This window comes from Delphinapterus leucas, chromosome 13 (genome assembly GCF_059928025.1).
Source record: "Delphinapterus leucas isolate spDelLeu-1000000601 "Yukka" chromosome 13, BTC_Dleu_Yukka2, whole genome shotgun sequence".
NCBI classification, from domain to species: Eukaryota; Metazoa; Chordata; class Mammalia; order Artiodactyla; family Monodontidae; genus Delphinapterus; species Delphinapterus leucas.
Window position 1 is genome coordinate 29,806,964 of NC_143141.1, and position 15,416 is coordinate 29,822,379.

Here is a 15,416-nt window from a genome sequence, read left to right on the forward strand (position 1 = left end):
AGTGGCAAGAGTGGACATTTTTGTTGGTTTCTGATCTTAGAGGAAAAGCATTCAGCGTTTCTTTGTTGAGTATGATGTTAGCTGTGTACTTGGCATATATTGCCTTTATTATTGTTGAGTTATGTTTCTTCTATACCCACTTTGTTTAGAGGTTTTTTATCATAAATGAATGTCAAAGGCTTTTTCTTCATCTATTGAGATGATCATATGATTTTTACCTTTCATTTTGTTAATGTGGACTCTCATCTTGATTTGTGGCTGTTGAACCATCCTTGTATCCCTGGAATAAATCCCACTTGATTTTGGTGTATGATCTTTTTAATGTATTGTTTTGGTTGCTAATATTTTTATTGAGGATTTTTACATCTATATTCATCAGCAGTATTTTCCTATAATCTTTTTTGTGTGTGGTGTCCTTGTCAAGTTTTGGTATCGTGGTAATGCTGGACCCATAAAATGAGTTTGGGAGCATTCCCACTACAATTTTTTGGGATTGTTTGTGAGGGATAGTTATTAACTCTTCTTTGAATATTTGGTAGAATTCACCTGTGAAACTGTTTGATCCTGGATTTTGTTTGATGGGGGTCTTTTTCTTACTGATTCAATCTCCTTACTAGTAACTGGTCTATTTAGATTTTCTGTTTCTTCAAAATTCAGTCTTGGAAGATTGTATGTTTTGGGAATTTATCTATTTCTTCTGCATTGTCCAATCTGTTGGTGTGTAATTATTCATATTAGTCTCCTATGAGTCTTTGAATATTTTGGTTTTCAGTTATAATTTTTCCTTTTTCATTTCTAATTTTATCCTCTTTTTTTGTTTGTTTTAGTGAGTCTAGTTAAAGGTTTGTCAATTTTATCTTTCAGAGAATCAGCTCTTAATTTAAAAATTTTTTTCTACTCTTTAAGACTATTTCATTTATTTTCTCTTTTTATTATCTTCTTACCTTTATTATTTCCTTTCTTCTACTAACTCTGGCTTCATTTTTTCTTCCTTTTCTAGTTTCTTGGGTTGTAATGTTCAATTGTTTTTTTGAGACTTTTCTGGTCATTTGAGGTAGTCTGTATCACTATGAATGTCCCTCTTAGAATTGCTTTTGTTGCATCACATAGATTTTGGCATATGGTATTTTCATTTTTATTTCTCTCAAGTTATAGTTTGACTTCTCTTTGATTTCTTTGACTCATTGCTTTTTCAGTAGCATGTTGTTTAACCACATATTTATTATTTTTTTCAAGTTTTTTCTTGTTATTGATTTCTAGTTTATTACCTTTATGGATGGAAAAATGCTTGATATGATTTCAGTCATCTTAAATTTGCTGAGACTTTTTTTGTGGTCTAACATGTGATCTATCCTAAAGAATGTTCCATGTGTATATGAAAAGAATGTGTATTCTGCTTTGGGATGGAATATTCTGTATATATCTATTAAGTCTCTCTAGTCTAATTTGTCATTTAAGGCCTGTGTTTCCTTGTTGACTTTTCAGTCTGGGTGTCCTATTTGCAGCCTGGGTGTCCTAAGATTTGCTGTCAATTTCTCCCTTTGTCTGTTAATATTAGCTTTATATATATGTACATCAATACTGGGTGCATGAAAATTTACAAATGTTATATTTCTCGTTGGATTGACCCCTTTATTATTATGTAATGCAAATCTTTGTTTTTAATGACAGTCTTTGTTTTAAAGTGAATTTTGTCTCTGATATAAATACAGCTATCCCAGATTTCTTTTAGTTTCAATTTGCATGAAACATCTTTTTCCATCTTTTCACTTTAAGTCTGTGTGTCCTTATATCTGAAGTAAGTCCCTTGTAGGCAGCTACAGATGGCTCTTTTTAAAATTCATTTAGCCACTGTATCTTTTGATTCAAGAATTATTCCATTTTTATTTAAAGTAGTTATTGTTAGTTATGTACTTATTGCCATTTTGTTAATTATTTTCTGGCTGTTTCATAATTCTTGTTTCTTTCTTCTCTTGCTCTCTTCCTTTTTGTTTGATGCCTTTTTTTAGTGTTGTGCTTAGATTTCTTTCTCATTATCTTTTTTGTTTCTACTATAGGTTTTTGCTTTGTGGATACCCTAAGGCTCACATAACAGCTTTCATTTAACAATCTATTTTAAATTGATAGCAAGTTAAGTATGAACACATTCTAAAACTTTACATTTTTACTCCCTATCCCTGTGTTTTATGTTTTTGATGTCATTTTTATATCTTTGTATTTTGTGTATCCCTTAACTAATTATTTAGTTACAGTTTTTTTTTACTTTTGTCTTTGAACCTTCCTACTAGCTTTATAGTTAATCCACTATCTTTACTATAAATTTACCTTTACCAGTGAGATTTTTACTTTTCTTGTTGTTGTTACTAATTAGTGCTCTTTTTTTCCAGCTTAAAGAAGTCACTTTAACATTTCTTATTAAAGTCTTGTTTAGTGGTGATGAACTCCTTTAGCCTTTCCTTTATGGAAAACTCTTTTCTCTCCAATTCTGAATAAGAAGTTTGCTGAGTAGAATATTCTTGGTTGGAAGGTTTTTCTTTCAGCATTTTGAATATATTGTGCCACTTCCTCTGATATACAAAGTTCTGCTGAAAAAATCTGCTCATAGGCTTATGGGAGTTTCCTTGTACATAACAAGAAGTTTTTCTCCTGTTGTTTTTAATATTCTCTCTTGTCTTTACCTTTTGACACTTTAATTATAATATGTCTTGGCTTGTGTCTCTTTGGGTTTATCTTATTTGGAACTTTCCAGTTCCTGGATATGAATGTTTGTCTTCTTTCCCCAGTTAGGGTAGTTTTCAGTCATTATTTCTCCAAATAATATTTCTACTCCTTTCCCTCTCTCTTCTCCTTCTGGGAGCCCTATGATGTGAATGGTAGTCTGTTTTAAGTGGTGCAATATGTCCTTTGAGCTATCTTTACTTTTTTAAAAAATTTCTTTTCTCTTTTTCTGCTCTGACAGGGTGAGTTCTACTGCCTTGTCTTGAGATGACTGGTGCTTTCTCCAGTTTCATCTAGTCTGCTCTTGAACCCTTTTAGTGTGTTTTTCAGTTTAGTTATTACATTTTTCAGCTCTGTGACTTCTGTTTGATACTTTCTTATATTTTCCATCTCTTTGTTCATGTTCTTACTATGTTCATCTATTCTGTCCATTCAGTGAGCATCTTTATGTCTATAACTTTGAATTCTTTATCAGATGAATTACTTATCTCTGTTTCATTAAGGTTTTTTTCTAGAGTTTTATCTGGTTCTTTCATCTGGAACATATTGCTTTGTTTCTTCATTTTGCTTTACTTTCTGTGTTTGTTTCTGTGTATTAGGTGGAAGAGCTACCTTTCCCAGACTTGAAGGAGTGGCTTTGTGTAGGAGATGAAACTTGTCATTCAACCTTGTTCTTACTCTTGGTTGTCTCTGAAATCTATGTGATTGTCCAAGCTTCCTGATTTATTCTTCATAGATTCCAGTAGTTAAGGATGTGCAACACCTGTCAGTGTTCAAAAAAAATTTTTTTTTTAGTCTGTACTTAATTTCAGTCTGTTTGGGAGCCAGTTTCTCAGGCAGCAGCTTCTAAATTATGCAAATATATACAGTCCTCTGGGACCTCAATTTTAAACCCTGCTGACCTCCAGACCAGTTGATCCAGAAGTGTTTCCTTGACAGTGGTTGCAAAAATCAGGGTTTTAGACAAGTGTAAAAGCTCGTTTCTGGGAGGTACCAGTGAGCTGTAGCAAGGCCAAGGGAGAGTGCGAAGATCATGTTCCCTGGGCTATGTTTCCTGAGACCTCTTCTGTAGCCTCTAGATGTGTGGTAAACCTGAAGCCTGCCCCTCAGGTTGAAGCTCCAGGACAAGTAAATAAATTCCTTTTTCATAGGAAGACTGGGATTATGTCTCATTTTTCTTTCTGTGGTATGCCCTGTGGGGTGGTAGCCTGCCAAGAACTCTCTCTCCAATTGTTTCAGTCCTGTAGGGCTCAGAAACACTAACCCTGCTGGCTACTAGTGCCAGATGCTCAAGGGACATTCCCTGTGTGGACTGTGTGTGCCTGCCAGCTTTAGCAGTGACACAGGAGAATGTGGAGGTACAGCCTGCCTGCTGGTTTTGGCAAGGCTGCAAAAGAGTATGGGGGGAGGGCATGCCCCCTGGCTTAACAGGGCTGCAGGAGAGTATGGAGGCAGGGTGTGCCTGCTGCTGTTAACAAGGTAGAAGGAGAGTGCAAAACTGGTACCCACCACCACCTCCATCCCTAGAGAGAACCCCAACAGGCCCTTGCCCCTTCAGCACACACTTTAAGATTAGCAAATGAATCTCCTTTGCATATAGTCTAGGTGCTTTTCAAATTGTTGTTTTTGTGCTGGGTCCTGGGGTGAGTAAGCCTGCACACAAGCCCTTTAAGAGAGCAGGATCTCAATTCCATATAGCTCTTTTGGTCTCCTGGACATAAGCCCCACTGGTTTTCAAAGCCAGACAATTTGGGGGCTTATCTTTCCAGTGCAGGTCCCAAGGTTTGGAGTGCCTGACATGGGGAAAAAATCCCTCACTCCTCAGGGAAAAGCTCTTTACTTGTGAGATTCCTCCTGATTGTAGGTCACTGTGCTGGGGGTGAGGTTTTGGCAATCTACCTCTCTTACCTGTCTCAATGTGGCTCTTTTTTCCTTTGTTCTGGAAAAACTATTCAGCTAGTTTTCAGGTCTTTTCAAAGGGAATTTTTCCATATGTAACTAGATTTGGTGTGTCCATGGGAGGAGTTCAGGATCTTCCTACACCCCTGTCTTGAACAGCTGCCTCTGAGTAAAAGTTTTAGAGGACAATGCATCGTTCACTCAGACATTATGGAGTATGTGTGCAGGTAGATCACAGTTCATTCTGGGTCTCTGGGTCCTCCAACCATTGCTGACCTTATATAGCATAAGTAAAGTGTAACTTTTTTGTGTTGCCACTGAGATTTGGGGGTGTTTATTATACTTCAGCCTACACTAGCCCATTCTGAGTGCTACAGTTGGTGATACAGGTTTGAAATAGTAAATTTAAAATGTCTCCATATTTCAGAAGATAGAAGAATTTCATAGTGACAGACATCTGTTAGTAAGAGCTAACTCCTAGTGATAAAGTGAATGTAGATACCAAAGAGCCAGTAGAGTCACAGTAGTCTGAACCAGAAATATTTTGTTGGTCTTAATTGTGGAGTTTCCAGAATCAAAAGTTATGAATGGCCACTTAAGTTTCAACTTAGCTTATATAACCTCAAATTTCCATGTTTGTAAGGTATATCCTAAGCCACCACAACAGACCCTTGACCCCTAAGCCAATTTCTAGCTCTAGATAAGTTAATAGACCTAAAATCAATTGAGAAATGGAAGTTTAGACACACCTGAAGGAGACCACACAGTAACACTATAAATATATACTAAGGTTATTTCTCTTAATTATTACCAAGGGACTCTAGACAACTGTCAAAGTCATTGGATATGGAAAAAAAATTCAGCACTTTGAGGAAATATTAGACCTGAATCTGAGCTATTATAAATTCTTGTGAACTAAAGAAAATTTGTAGTTTATAACTAAGTTTGAGAGCATATGGGACTTAGGTGATAATTACAATTTTGAGAGAAATGCCTCAGTATGTTGTAAATCAACTATACTCTAATAAAAATTCAAAAAAAAAACCTGTAGCCATACCCATACACAACTATTCAGATTTTCCATTTTTATGATAATATTTCATCTGATTTAAGTGGAAACTATCAACTCTTTAGATTTTTCTATATACACTCAATTGTGTACTGAAAGTTAAGAGCTAATTTTTTTTTTTTTTTGCGGTACACGGGCCTTTCACTGTTGTGGCCTCTCCCGTTGCAGAGCACAGGCTCCGGACGCACAGGCTCAGCGGGCATGGCTCATGGGCCTAGCTGCTCTGTGGCATGTGAGATCTTCCTGGACCGGGGCACAAACCCGTGTCCCCTGCATCGGCAGGTGGACTCTCAACCACTGCACCACCAGGGAAGCCCCAAGAGCTAATTTTTTTTTTTTAAGAGCTAATTTTTGATGCTTTAAAAACAAAAAAAAAAAGAAGAAATGCCTCAGTATGTCCAAATATATCACCACATATATTCTCACTGTAATTTCTGGGACTTTGTAATTGTAAACATATATAAATATATAAATATAAATATATATAGCTTATTTTGGAATCTGTATTTTGGAAGAAGAGTCAGATGGAAATCCCTAGAGTTTACAGTCCATTTAAAAAAACAACAAACCAAAACAAACAACACACATACAACCCTCTACAAATGGATCATTCTTGGTGGAACTGCAGAGATCTGTCCATATTAAAACCTTGAAATACATGAAAATGATGATTGCTAACACAGTCTCATTAAATTATCCACTTCAATTGGCTCAATAGACAGATGGGAATTAGAGAATGACAGATAATCATCAGTTTAATTGGGTGATGAATCTGCTTACAGATGCTGTCCAGATGTAGTCTCCCTACTTGAGCAAATTAATAAAGCTACTTTTATCTTGTATTATATATCTATTGATGAGATTAGTTTTTTTCCCACCCTTGTGATAAGAATTAAGAGGAGGAAATGTTCTCAAAAGACAGTGACAAAAGTACATATTTCATTCTACTCTTAGGGAATGAATTACCCCTCTAGTTTTGTACCAAAATTGAGTCTCTAGGAAGGATAATTGCTCATCATCACAGATATTCTGTTCAACATGTTGATGACATCATCCCTCACAACCTGAAGGGCAAGTATCCGACCTTCTAAGAGAGCTATGATTAAGTCAATTGTCACAAAAGAGAGAGATGCTTTAGGGATAATTCAGTGGTCTGACACTTCTTTAAAGTTTCTTGTCCAACCAGTGGTGTAGACAGGGTAAAATATTACCTTATAATTGAAGGAAAAAGTTATACTCTATCCCTTCCAGCACTAAGAGGACTAAGTTTTAGTTGGACTGCCTTTGAGGAAAAATATATTCTATTTAGATATGCTATTTTTACCTATTTAGTAAGTAACTAAAGAAGTTTCCAGCTCTGAATGCATTCAGAAGGGTTTCCAGCTTTTCACACAGTGGTAGAAGCATTTGACTACGTGGACTATATGGACTAGTTGTGGAGACATGATTAATTCAGTGTCTAAGGCAAATTCTGTTGCAGCATGGGACCCATAGCAATCATACAACTGTGCTTTACTGTTTTTGGTCAATAAATCTTCTCATTTATTTTTAAATCTTATTTTTAAATCTTCTCATTTATATTAGGGCCAGTGGTTTTCCACTGGCCCTAATATAACATGAAGCCCAAGTGAACATGAAATCCAGGCTGCCTCTCCCAAACTTACTCTGACCCACCTAGCCGTTACATTAGGTAAATCTAATTAACAATGCCAATTAAAGTGTACAAAAGAGATTGGGCACAAGAATGTCCTGAAGCCATATGTATACTGTGTAAGCAGATTCTTCACCTTCCCACAGTGACTTTTCCTGCTGAAATATCCTATACGTGTGCTGCAATGGGGGTTATTTTTAACTAGTTGCCTGCTGAGGGTAAAAAACAATTGGAGTTTGGTAAACGGAGAGTTATTTAATTTATTCCCATCAGCCAGAGTGACCTGCTACAAATTTATATCCCGGCTCATTAGAATCTCTGAAGCACCACAAAGCTGTCAAATACAAAGATTTATCTTTAAACAGTACATCTCTACTCTGCTTAGAGTGTGAGCTCCTGTATATAAAGAACAAATGAATTCATAGGAAGGTGGAGTTTGGGGACATCTCAGAATAAGTTAAGGGTTTGCCCCTTAGGACTTCTATAGTGAAGATACCTTGAATAGAAAGGTTAGCAAAATGACTTACTGCCTGAATGTTAGTAAGCTTTTATCCCAGTTCTAGATAGTCTTGTCCAATGAGCTCATGATCAAATTGTCATGATGGTAAAAATGAAAACTGAATAATATGCATGGGTTAAGTACATTTAACTTGTACTTAATTTTACTGCTAAATGTTTCATTTGCTGGCAGAAGGACAATTCATTGGTTTCTATACTTAATCATACCTTGGAAATGCCAGCCATTTACCTACCAGCAAATCGACAGTACCAAACTCCTCCCATCGTGAAATGGAGTATTATTTACTCTTACTGAAAGAGACACTTACTCTAAACTAAGGTGTGATTTCCATCTGTGCATTAATCTACCATCTGTGAGCATACTAAATATCACTAATACAAAATATATTTTCCTATATAACGTTTCCCTGACCAAAGATATGTAAAGCGTCCAATAAAAAAATTCCATTAATTGGTATCTTGGAGACAGTATTTTGTGAAGTTGAGATATACAAATGTATGCTATGCTCTGACCCAACACACAAGATTTCTTTTCTTCCATTATCAGAATATTTAGGTATGGAACAAAGAAACATAAATAGGGGGGAAATCTCTTAAGATTACATCTAATGACCCACTTACAAAAAGTGCTTTCGTTTTCAGATACTCTGGGCTCTGATAGTTACAATATTTTATGTTTTAATAAATGCTTAATATTTTATTAAATAAATGCAAGCATTCAAGGAGACAAATATTGCCGAGTCTAAGAACAGAGATGTGTGAAAATGTTTGCCCAGTTTAAAAATTTTAAAGTAGTTCAATATTGATAGATAATTTATAACCATTCAAAATATATATTGAATACATACTGAATGATAAACATTATTAGATGCTTAAAAATGACTACTGAACAAAAAAATTCGAAGATCCACATCTGTTAGAATAATAAAATTGTTTTATACCAGAGTTTTGGGGTGGTTTATTATGTAGCATTAGATAATGAAGGTTTTTTTTTAAAGTTAATGAAAAGCCATCATTTTTCAAGACACATATTTTGTGTATAGGATAATAGTCAAATTGAATATGGCTGTGGTAGAAATCACTACTCTTGCATCTTTCAAGTCCTTGAAGGCAGCATTACTCTTTGGAGTCCCTCTATATTTGCCTTTAACTTACTACTTGTGTAGATAAAGGCATTTGGCCTTCCCTACAGTATAAATCATCATTCCATGGATCATAAAAACCAATGAGAAATTGCTGCCAGTTGTTTAGTATGTCTGTTGAAACAATACATTCTGGAACTGGGGAAATAACCACAGAGAGGTTTGAGGAAGACCTGAGCCAACTGTAAAATGAACCCCAGTTGAAACTCTATTGATTACCAGATATTCGTAAAGCTATTCTCTGACTGGTTGAATACAATGACAGTTTTGGTCTCCAGATAGTAGTTTCAGTTTAAAGCCAGCATTTCATAAACTCTGTTTATTTCCCCTTCGCTAATGTACAATTACCCTTGTAAATTGTCCTCAGGTGCCTCTTTTGTTACTGTGGTAAGAACATGGGGTATGAAATCTATCCTATTAAAAAAAAAATTTAAGTGTATGATACAGTATTGTTAACTATAGGCACAATGTTGCACAGCAGGTCTCTAAAACATTCACCTTGCATAGGAATTTTATATGTGTTGAATAGCAACTCTGTATTTTTACTTCCCTTAGCCCCTAACAACAACCATTCTACACTGTTTCTATTATTTTGATTACTTTAGATACCTCGTATAAGTGAATTATGCAGTACTTTTCCTTCTGTGACTGGCTAATTTCTCTTAGCATAATGTCCTCAGGGTTCATCTGTGTTGCTATCTATGGCTGGATTTTCTTTTAAGGTCTACTAAAGGGAAAATTACAGGGTAACACATGGTTAAGTAGCAGGATACTTCTGTAAGAGGATATAACTTCACCTTTATTTAAAGTTCTTTGACTCTGTTAGCTGGCTCAAGTCTTGGAATTAAGTACTATAATTGTAACCAGTATGGTGATTCTAGTCAATTCTGTTGAACAGATATGGATATTTCCTGCATATGCAAAACAAATATAACTTCTGTAGGCTGCCCATCTGTTTCCATTGTTGGGATCTTGGTCAACCAGCCACATCAAAAATCTCTGTGACCCAAACAATTCTAATTCTTTGACTCTGCTGCCCATTATGGTAACCATGCCATTTGGCCACAGCCACCACAGATTCTGTCATCTCCATTCATTTCAGTGAGCTCAGTTTCATGGCATCACTTCCACTGGCATTCTCTGCCTGCAGATAGTAGCCCCGTGTTGTTTGAAAATGCTGAGAAATCTCAATCACAGTCTTTATAAAGAACTCTTTTTTCCTTCTAGAGAAAATGAGTAGAGAATGATTAAACAAGTTTTGTATGACAGATCCACTTTAAATTTCTGATTTCTCTCACTCCCTCTTTTTCTCTTGACATCTTTTTCTACAGAATAACAAGGAAGTTCAGGAGTTTCAACTATATTTTGTTAAATCACCTTTGGGTTTATGATTACATCAGCCAACCAAGAAAAACGCTAATCATTCCCAGGCACTTGAGTCAACACATGGAAACCAGAATTTCTCCTTGTTCTGCATAAATCAGCACATTTCAAGCTGATCCAACACTACATTCCTTAGATCCTGATACAACTCCTTTAAGACCTGTTCCTATATTTTTTCCACAGGCTTAGTATTAAAAACATATTCAGAAAAAGGTAAAATTTGAAATAAATTGTTAATTATAATTTTATGAATTTGGATGATATAAGCAAATGATAAGCAAATCCCAGGGAAGTAGAAAATCGAAAATAATTATATGACTAAAAATTAAAGAATTTGAAAAGAAGAATTAATAGAAAAAACAATCAAAAACATTAGAAATTCTTTAAAAATACCAATAAATTTGAAATAGGAATTAAAAATTAAACTAAAAAGGATTGTCAAAATACCAAACTCAGGAATGCAGGTTTTATTCCTCCAGATTCTACTGATACTAAAAAGATAAAAAAATAAACATGTGTAAGTAAATCAATTTAAAAATTAAATAAAATTACAAATCCAGAAAAAAAGAGAACTTAAAACCAACAAAATAATAAATTTAACACACACATGTGCATGTGTGCACACCCACACACATGTATATAATTCCAGACCAAAATTATTTAAATGGTTTAAGGGTGAATTGTGTCAAATATTTAATAAGCAAATAACACAAAACAATGAAATATGGAAAATGAAGCATTTTCCAACAAATTTTATGAAAACCCAATAACTTTGCTAAAACTAAACAAATAAAATAAACAAAAGACAAACCTGAAAAAGGTAGATCATTTTGGTTAATAGCTCAATTTCTGTCATGAACATGATATAAAAATCCTAAGCAAAATATTAACATATCAAACTTATTGATACATAGGACACTATGCCATGGCAACTCTAGTTTCCAAGAACTTAAGGAACCTAAAAGAACCTCAGGAACCTAAATAAGACATTAGGAATAGCTAAGTAAATGGAATATATGAAGTTCATAAAGCTGAAGCTTTTAAATGGAAACAACTTTAATCTTCTTCAAACATGAATAATTAGTTTAGTCCCAGTAAAAGTCTTAGCAGATGTGTGTAAATTCACAATCCAAATTACATATCAAATTGCGAGCATCCCATGATAACCTAAACATGTTTGAAAGAACAAATTTGAGGACTTAGGGTGGCTTTTTGAAAATTGTTAATATCTATTTAAGATAGTGTGGTTATTGTCACAGGAATAGCTAATTAGATCAAAGACACCAAATATAGAGATCAGTACACATAAGGTTGCACTACAATACATTGTGAAAGGGATGGTACTGATACATTCGATTTCCATATGGAAACAGTGAATGGTGTATCAAAGATTCTAGAAAGCAATAGTATAGCTTCCTCAAGTTCAGATGGGCAAGTATTTCTTTAAAAGGACTCAAATTTCTTGCTGTAAAAAAAGATAAATGAATTCCATTAAAAAATTTTAAGAATTTTGGTGCATCAAAAGGCATACAGAAAAAAATAATAAAAAGGGCAAAGAATAAAAGTGGAAGAAATATATATGTAATGTTTTATATATATGTATAAATGTATGTTATATATGTGTGCATATGTACACACACACATTGGGAAAAAATGGTTATTATTACTTTAATTTTTCTTCTCATCCCCACACTGTCCTCTGTTGCTTGGTCTGCAATCACACATATGTTGGACAAATGGAAATTTCCTCATGGATTACAGAGGCTCTGGTACTTTTTAAAAAATACTTCTATTTTATTATCTTGCTATGCCTTTACATTTACTGATACACTTTTGGGAAATTTTCTGCCTCTTGTCATATTTTGGTAGGATACTGGTCATGGTATTTTCTTGTTGAGTGACTGGATTTTGTTTTCTTTCTTAAAGTGCTGTAGTTTGTTTTGTCTGGCTGTTAAATTATTTGCAAGTCAATATGATACTAGCTGTTGTAGAGAATATAAACTATAACATTTTCTCCAGGGATAGTTCAGCCCTATTACTAAGACATGAGTCTTCTGGTGTCTCCACTAAAGGGCCCAGGTGGTCACCAAAAACTATTCATTTGGCCTGTAAATACCTCCAATAGCTACTTGCCCTGCGTGATTAGTGAAAATAGTTTTAAGTTTACAATTTTTCACTTTTTCTTTTCCTGGGCTTTTAGAATTATTCTCCACACTTGCATAATTTCATATTCAGCAAATATCAATTGGGACACTAAGCCTATTTCTGGATTTATTTTTCTTCGTAGTTCCCTTTTTCTAGAACCTAACTTTGTAAGTTTCAGCCATCTCAGCCTCTCCAGATTTCTAGTCTCTACCTCCTCATCTCAGTAAGGCTTTGGACTCTGCTTGGTTTCCCATACCTGATCTTAGAATAAAAAAAAAAAATGTAATAGGCAGAAAATCTGAGTTAATATCAAAGATAACATTTGTTTTCTTTGTGTCTGTAATCAAAATCATACTTTAGTGTCTAGTGTCTGAAACATTCGTTTGTCTCTTGTCAAGCTTTTTTTGTTTGTTTTTACTATAGTTATTTTTAGGGCATAAGTATGTCTTGTTCTTGTTACTTAATCATGATGTAATTGGATAAATTACCTTAAATGTAGACAAATAAAATGAGAATTAAAAGTATGGTTTCACAGTATTTTATATTTTATAAATACAAGTGCAATGCAGTCATTATTCTCAACATAAATGTTATTAATTCTCCTAAAAGTTAGCATGACAGAATTTTGGCAATTGGCATGTCACCTAAGTAAATAAGTAATACCTGAGGCATATTAATTTTTTATGGTTTTTATTGTAACTAATGACAAACCTGTGAGTAACTTGGTGGAAAAAAAATTTTTTTAATGAAATATCACTATTTTATGTGATCTTCATGTGAAGAGAAACTATATCATTTCCCATCACGTATTATATTTTAATAAAGTCAAGAAAAATAAGCATAACATTGGTTAAAAAGTAATCATTCTTTTCAAAAATCTTCATGTTAATTCATAGATTTTACACTGCAGTCAAACAGAAACATATATATATATACATAAATATATGTATGTATAGTTGAAATTTCAGAATAACCCAGAACAGTACACAGTAGGCAAACTACATTATTCTTTATTGTTAAAATATTGGTTTCCTACTTAATAACATATTTAAGGTTCTTACTTAATCCCTCAAATAATTTTAAGTGAGTGTATTTATTTGTTCTGATGGTTTTATAAATATGATAATTTAAGCCAATACATTTCTTCTTTTTGCATTAAAATGTCATTTATTTGTTAAATTTGTCTAACACGCTGGTAAAAGTAAGAAATCATTTTGTGTAGCATGCTGGTAAAAGTAAGAAAAGCTCAGTTTGAAAGAATTATGTTATTTCACATTAATGTTTTTAAGAAGCTAAGCCTTGCAACTATACTACTCGTGGCAGATTGATTCATCTTTCTTTAAAGAGCATAATTAGATATTATAAGCACTCCTTTTTTGTTTTTCCTTTTTTTAAACATTTTTATTGGAGTATAATTGCTTTACAATGGTGTGTTAGTTTCTGCTTTATAACAAAGTGAATCAGTTATACATATACATATATCCCCATATCTCTTCCCTCTTCTGTCTCCCTCCCTCCCACCCTCCCTATCCCACCCTTCTAGCTGGTCACAAAGCACCGAGCGGATCTCCCTGTGCTATGTGACTGCTTCCCACTAGCTATCTATTTTACATTTGGTAGTGTATATGTCCATATATACGCTACCACTCTCTCACTTTGTCCCAGCTTACCCTTCCTCCTCCCCCTGTCCTCAAGTCCATTCTCTAGTAGGTCTGCGTCTTTATTCCCGTCTAGCCCCTAGGTTCTTCATGACGTTTTATATATATGTGTTACATATGGTATTTGTTTTTCTCTTTCTGACTTACTTCACTCTATATGACAGACTCTAGGTCCATCCACCTCACTACAAATAACTCAATTTCGTTTTTTTATGGCTGAGTAATATTCCATTGTATATATGTGCCACATCTTCTTTATCCATTCATCTGTTGATGGACACTTAGGTTGCTTCCATGACCTGGCTATTGTAAATAGAGCTGTGATGAACATTGTGGTACATGACTCTTTTTGAATTATGGTTTTCTCAGGGTATAGGCACAGTAGTGGGATTGCTGGGTCGTATGGTAGTTCTATTTGTAGTCTTGTTTTTTTTTTTTCTTGTTTTTTTTTTTTTTTTTTGCGGTACGCGGGCCTCTCACTGTTGTGGCCTCTCCTGTTGCGGAGCACAGGCTCCGGACGCGCAGGCTCAGCAGCCATGGCTCATGGGCCTAGCCGCTCCACAGCATGTGGGATCTTCCCAGACCAGGGCACGAACCCGTGTCCCCTGCATTGGCAGGCAGACTCTCAACCACTGTGCCACCAGGGAAGCCCTATTTGTAGTTTTTTAAGGAACCTCCATACTGTTCTCCATAGTGGCTGTATCAATTTACATTCCCACCAACAGTGTATGAGGGTTCCCTTTTCTCCACACCCTCTCCAGCATTTATTGTTTCTAGATTTTTTGATGTTGGCCATTCTGACCAGTGTGAGATGATATCGCATTGTAGTTTTGACTTGCATTTCTCTAATGATTAATGATGTTGAGCATTCTTGCATGTGTTTGTTGGCAATCTGTATATCTTCTTTGGAGAAATGTCTATTTAGGTCTTCTGCCCATTTTTGGATTGGGTTGTTTGTTTTCTTGATATTGAGCTGCATGGGCTGCTTGTAAATTTTGGAGATTAATCCTTTGTCAGTTCCTTCATTTGCAAATATTTTCTCCCATTCTGAGGGTTGTCTTTTGGTCTTGTTTATCGTTTCCTTTGCTGTGCAAAAGCTTTTAAGTTTCATTAGGTCTCATTTGTTTATTTTTGTTTTTATTTCCATTTCTCTAGGAGGTGGATCAAAAATGATCTTGCTGTGATTTATGTCATAGAGTGTTCTGCCTATGTTTTCCTCTAAGAGTTTGATA